At 35.5% G+C, this 6,918-nt stretch overlaps 1 protein-coding gene across 3 annotated transcripts in view; it reads right to left on the minus strand.

Moving 5' to 3' along the window:
* Ggamma30A (guanine nucleotide-binding protein subunit gamma-e) overlaps positions 1-5,953 on the minus strand; it is a 390,809-nt gene extending 384,856 nt beyond the window's left edge. The window contains exons 1-2 of one of the 3 annotated variants that reach the window (XM_073967709.1): positions 5,674-5,953; positions 5,195-5,572 (exon numbers count right to left, since the gene is read on the minus strand). The gene's annotated coding sequence lies outside the window, so the exon portion shown is untranslated. Of the gene's footprint in view, positions 1-5,194 lie in introns of all 3 variants that reach the window. The other 2 variants (XM_073967710.1, XM_073967708.1) reach the window with 2 other exon arrangements.
* Between the last annotated feature and the right edge of the window lie 965 nt (positions 5,954-6,918).

Here is a 6,918-nt window from a genome sequence, read left to right on the forward strand (position 1 = left end):
CAACTTTGAATAAAATACACTAGACGTATTTCGGTAGTATTCATAAGAATACATGTGTTCTACTTTTTTCACCATAAAGCCTTTCTTGCAGGTTCTGGAACAGAGCATATGTGACATTCTGTTTCTATGAAAATAAGAAATGAACAATTTTATAATGGAAATAAAAAATTTGAAAAATTTCAAAATAGTAGATTTCTTGCAGGTTCTGTAACAGAGCATATATACATATAGTTCGGTCAAAATAGACATGCGTATAAAGGGGAAATAGCAAAAATTCCCAGAAAGCTGAATTTTGGTGGAGAGCTAGGGTTAGCCACTAGAAGCAACGTTCTAAAAGTCCCCATCGATCCCATGTGTGCATAACAAGTTATTCGGGGTCAAAGGTCATTTTTGGAGGCATTATTCAGTTTTTTTAATTTTTCTCAAAAACGGTAAGACTTAGCAAAAGCCGGCTAAAGTACAAGTTGTAGATTTAATAATTGTCTACAAGAGTGTTCTTTATGATTCTTAAAAAAGACTTACCATTTTCGAGATATCGCGATCTAAATGTCAAATAAAAAATTAGCCGCGTAAGTACATTATGAGGCGAAGCGGTTAAAGTAACGACACTATGTGTTAGATACTTCCGTAAGCTTTCAAACGATATCCACTTTGCAGTAATCGGTTCAGTAGAACCGGGTCTAACCCGCTTTTTAAATTTGGCCTTTCGGGTCGAATAACCGGCGAATCGGATCCGCAACCGTTGAAAATTATACATTTCCGTAATCAGCGCAACAAACCCTACCTTCGGACAAAACTTGAAAAAAATCGCAGAGTTTTCGTTGGGGCGTTCCAGTTGGGCTTTCGATTATACATGTGGGTTAAATGGGCTATTTTTGCATAAAATGACTCTAACATTGAATAACTTTACTAAACACGCTTCGATTTTGTTGGAATTTTTTTTAGAAAATAGCTATAATTTCGCTCTTCAAGAAAATATATATTTTTTTGGGGGACAGACCCGATTACTTCGCTTATTTTAGCCGGTTCGTCTGAATATGTGCATATTTCCCTTATAAGTGCATAAAAATCATGTGTTTTTTAGAACAGCTATATCTCAAGAATGGTTCCTTCTAGGAAAAAAATTATAAAGGTCAAACTTGTAGATAATTTTTCGGTCTACAATATTTACTTTAGCCACTTTTTGATTAGATCAACCGTTATCAAAAAATAAATCCGAAAACCTAAAAACCCTTAAAATTTGACCTTTGACCCCGAATAATTTTTTTGCACACATGGGATCAATTGGGACTTTTAGGACGTTGCTTCTTATGGCAAACTCTAGCTCTCCACCAAAATTCAGCTCTGTGGGAATTTTTGTTATATCAATGTCTATTTTGACCGGACTAATATGTTGACATTCTGTTTCTATGAAAACGTGAAATGAAAAATTTTATAAAGGAAATAAATGTCAAAAAAATATAAATAAAATATTTTTCTTTTCAAATTTTCATAGAACAAGAATCCTTCCACAGTACACTTTTGAAATGTAACATTGAGTAAACAGTGGAACCTGACTGAACCCTTTGATACAGTGCCCGAATGAAAGAAAGGTTCACATGCAAATTTTAAATTGTTTCATAATTCAGATGAGTTTTATTGGAATTTATAATTTTGTGTTATGGATTTGGACACTATCCTTGATCTCAATATATGAAGTGTTTGGTATTGCTACACAATAAAAAATAGTATAATTTTTATTTTTTGGTGCGAACTAATGATATGTTCAGGCCAATTTTTGGAAATTTACACTTATAAGTTTGAGAAAAACTTTTTACAAATCGTTGTTTTTTGGATCGTCAGTGTCCCTCGAGTAATTTAAGTCAGTGGTTGTGGCCGGTTTATTTTTAAACTGCAGATTTATTAAACACTTTAAAGCATTTTTCAAGAATCATATTTTTAGCAGGGAAGAGGAGGTAAACCTGTGGTTGTCAGGGGCAAGTTTTATTTTAAAAAGCTTAAATAAATGCAGTTTGTTAAAAAGTTCCATAAATTGGGTATATAATAGAGCGTCAAAAAGCCTCGGGAGTTCTCCGACAACGCTCATTATCCGGTATCACTCACAAAGGTTCCAAATAGTCTGCAAAAATGGCGCGCACAATATCTCTCGAACGGATTAAGCGATTTGTTACAAAATTTGTCTATCAGTCCGGCTGGAGCGCACGAAAACTCTCGAACTGAGCAAGCGATTTTGTACAAAATTTGGGCCTCGTAATATTTTGTTCAAAAAAAGTGCCATATCGTTCCACTACTTTCGATATCTTCCTCACATAGGTTTAAACATTTTTCCTATAATGGACGAAAATTTGGAGATCGTAATATTTTTCCAAACTTAGGACAAGTTCGAAATTGAGCCATATCGGTGCACTCCTTTAGGTACCTCGTAACAAAAGTTAAATTTTAGCAAAAGTGCAGTTTAAGTCAAGCTCTCTAATGGTTTCGATTGTACTGCGATGATGCAGATTTTTATCAGGGCTAAGTTCATACTTCCTAAATTGACCCGAAAGATGTAGAAACTCCTATGACCACCTAATTCAATGGCTGCTGTGTACGAAAACTTTTGAGCAGAGTTTCCGAGTTGGTTCGAACTTTGCATATCAATTTCGAAAACGGGCTATATTTCAATAATTAAAATAAAAACGACTAACAAAAGTTAAGTTAGACCAGGCCGAACTTTATATACCCTCCACCATAAAATAGTCTTAAGTAAAATGGAATTTCCTTTCACATTTTTAGATGGAAAAAATTTTCGACATTTTTCCCAAATGCTTAAATATCAAATCTAGGGCTCAATTCTGTTTCCATGAAAATGTGAAATGAAAAATTTTATAAAGGAAGTAAATGTCAAATGAAAAAAATTAAAAAGAAAATATTTTTCATTTCAAATTTTCATAGAACGGGAATCCAGCACCTAATCTAAAAATGTGTTCAGCCACCTACACCTAACAATTTTTGGTGGAAAAGTTTTATAACTGCAGGGAACCTCAAAAGTCAAATTACGGGTAGTTCCGTCAAACAATGTAACTAAGACCCTCAAAATACCGAAAATCAGGTGGTACCGTTATATGGGGGCTATACCAAAACATGGACCTATGTTGACAAATTTTGGTGGAGAAGTTTAGAGGCTAGTGAGAACCTCAAATGTCAAATTACAGCTAGTTCGGTTAAAAACTATAGCTAAAATTCTAAAATATACCGAAAATCAGGAGGTACCGTTATATGGGGGCTGTACCAAAACGTAGACCGTTATAGCCCATCATCGAGCTTGACCTGCCTGCAAACAAAAACGCATCTTCCCAAAATTTCAGCGTCCTATCTCCATTTTTGTGGATGCTGGAGTGATTGATTACCACTGACGGACGGACGTACGTGCACAGATTGACTCAGAATTTTACCTTGATCAAGATTATATAGAATATATATATTTTTTATAGGGTCGCAAATGATTATTTCAATGCGTTACAAACGGAAAAACAAACTTAAAACACCCTAAATACTGTGGTGGAGGGCATAAAAACACCGCAATGCTGCCTAAAGTGCAGTACACATTGTCGGTTTTGAATATGAATGAAATATGAATGACAAAAATGAACGGTCACACTATCAAGCAACCGCAAAGCTGTCATTCAAAACTGACAATGTGTAACCAGCTTAATGCGATTTTGCGAATCGTTTTGAAATTTTTGCAGCAAATAGTCCTTGTGATCCTAATTAAAACATTATAGTGTATAATTGTTTCCTTGAGGAAACCCATATTTCCGGAAATAAAAGCCCGACAAATCAAAAATCTAGTAACTAAAATTGTGTGTGCGCACAACGAGTATAACTCTTCAAATGAGTAGCCGATATATTCCAAGCTTTTATTTGGTAGTATTTTTTCCAAACTTAGATTATGTCCAATCATGGTCTTACTCGGGCCACACATTCTGGTACCTCTCACAAAAAGTCCAAAATTGTTGACGTAAATGATATTAAGGTATCCTTCTATAATCCTTTCTACAATTTTAACCGCAGTTATTTCTGTAGTGCTTATAATGGCAATATATATATCTCTGGAGGGACTCCATGCTACCACCAACTAATATGGTTGCGGAGCTGCGAAACTCTTAAATGATATTGAAGGTGGACATCGTTTCACATTGCTTTTATAATTTTTAATACACGTAGGTTTTGGGGATATGATTTAAATGGTGTTATTTAATTGTGGGCCGAAGTCCAAATGTCCGAAAATAAAGAACTCCGAAAACTAACGCTCAAAATTTTACGCTTAGGTCAGAATTCTGTAACTCTTTTTAGGGTTACCAACAAAAATAGGTAAAATTAAGTCTTAGCATGGTCTCTAACTCACGGCCTTGCCCCCATTATTATTTCCCTGTCGCATAAGCCGTAAAATTACGTATTAATTGAAAATTTGTTCTATTACGTTTGTGATTATTTTGCAATGGTGTGGTATACGTTATATCAATACTTATACGCACGCGTGGATAATACTTATGATTTAAAGTCATTTGAATCTTCATTAACGGTAGCTTTTAAAGACTTATTCGTAGTAATGTAGCACCCATTTAATAATTCTCAGAAAAGTTAGAATATTCACGACAACCACCCCTACCCAGCTGCAATGAAATACAACGTCGAAGCCTTAAATGTTTATTTTAAACTAACAATAGCTATTACATTTTAAAATTCCTAGTAAATCGATAAACAACATTTTTCCCACTAATCTAATTATCGAAATAAGATAAACAACATTACGGTTAGTGGTTGAAGGGGGTGGATTTGAAGGTTGAATTTTGTTGTCATATTTTAATTTAGTTTTAAAACGCATTTTCTATAATTTAATTTATTTGTTTTAAATCGTCGGTTTTAAGTTATTTTGCTAAACGACAACTTTTTCCCATTTTAACGCTCACATTCAAGTTTTTAATTGAAATTTCCCCATAGTTTTGAAATTTTTGCAACCTATTAAACCTTAATTAAGACAATTCTAATTCCATTCTTAATTAAAAATCACCCAAGTGTTTAATTTACTCTTCCTTTAAACATCTTCCTTCATCAGCATTTACATTCAACTGCAAATGTCCCAAAAAAAAACAATTTCCGCCAAACAGATTTCAAAGTTCTGTTTCATGCATTTCTGCTTCACTCAACTTACCGGACCAACAAGTTGTGAATTTTTTTCGTGCTCCTCCTTTAAGAAGAAATATTCCAAAGCAGAAGAAGAAGATGAAGAAAACGTTGAAGTGGAATATTGCGCCAAATTTAGCGCAAACGAAGTGGTCTGCTGCTGTTAATCCAAAGTCTGCAGCTGCTGATGATGATGATGCTGCTAAAGTTTTGATAACCGAAACGGAAACTTTTAAACTTGATTGATATCGTTCTGTGAGAACTTTTAATGCCAGTCTATTGAATTTCCAGATTTTTTATTCACTCAAATTTCCACCGAAATCAAACAGTAACTGCAGTTTTTAAATACTTCTTTTTGCCTTTTTCTATTTGCGAAACACTTCTTTTCCGAACAGTGATGAAAAAACTAGAAGAAAAAAACCATAGAGCTTGAAATAACACACACGTTAACGCACCTGCTGATTCTTCGCTAAACTAAAAATGGCCAACTATCGAACGCCAACCAACCGGATGAACGACAAGCGACCGAGCGAGCAAAACGAATGAACGAAAATAACGCTTAACAATGTTGGCAATTAAAAATGTGCAATCCACCCGACCAGCCACTACAAATACTGAAGCACGACTACTACAACGATTACAACGAAGTGGCATATGATGGTAATGGCTATGGCACTAACGATGAATGGTTTTTGTTGTTGGTTCGGTCTAGTTGGTCGGTTGGTTGGTTGGCTATGCCAGTAGCAGTGCAAGCAAATGAGTTCTGTAACATACAGTCAGTGTCAGTATCAGCACACAACACTGTCATTGTCAGTCAGGCAAGCAGACTACCACCACACAGAAAGAGAGAGAGAGAGAAAGACCAAAATTTTGGACTGGAGCACAATGCATACAGAGTGAATAAATTTGGGAAAATGAACGCCATTTCCATCATCAAGTAGCGGAAAAAAAGATAATGTAAATCACTTAATTTGTCATTATGTCGAACCAAGAGACGACTTCAATGTCGTCCCAATACACGAACATAATGTCGCCCTATTAGACGACCTCAAAGACGTCAATATACGGCCTTAAAGTGGTTTCAATAGACGACTTTTTAATAATCTCAATAGGCAACCTTAAAATCGTCTCAGTAGACGATCTAAATGTGGACTCTCAATAGCCGACCCAAAATTCGTCTCAGTAGACGACCTTAAAACCATATCAATAGACGACCTTAGACTCGTCTCAATAGACGACCTTATAGTCGTCTCAATAAACGATCTTGAAGTCGTCTATGAAGAGGACGCCTATGTAGACAACCTTAAAGTCGTCTATGAAGACGGCCATAAGTTGTCTATGTGAACGACATAAAAGTAATCCATTAAGACAAGCTTAAAATCTTCTATGAAGACAACCTTGAAGTTGTCTATGAAGACGACCTTAAAGTCGTCTATGAAGACGACCTTAAAACGACGTCTACGAGGACGACCTTGAAGTCGTCTATGAAGACGACCTTAAAGTCGTCTATGAAGACGACCTTAAAGTCGTCTATGAAGACGACCTAAGTCGTCTATGAAGACGACCTTAAAACGACGTCTATGAAGACGATCTTAAAGTCGTCTATGAAGACGACCTTAAAACAACGTCTATGAAGACGATCTTAAAGTCGTCTATGAAGACGACCTTAAAGTCGTCTATGAAGACGATCTTAAAGTCGTCTATGAAGACGACCTTAAAGTCGTCTATGAAGACGACCTTAAAGTCGTCTAT

Source organism: Musca autumnalis, unplaced genomic scaffold (genome assembly GCF_047663935.1).
Source record: "Musca autumnalis isolate F117 unplaced genomic scaffold, ASM4766393v1 scaffold_2, whole genome shotgun sequence".
NCBI lineage: Eukaryota > Metazoa > Arthropoda > Insecta > Diptera > Muscidae > Musca > Musca autumnalis.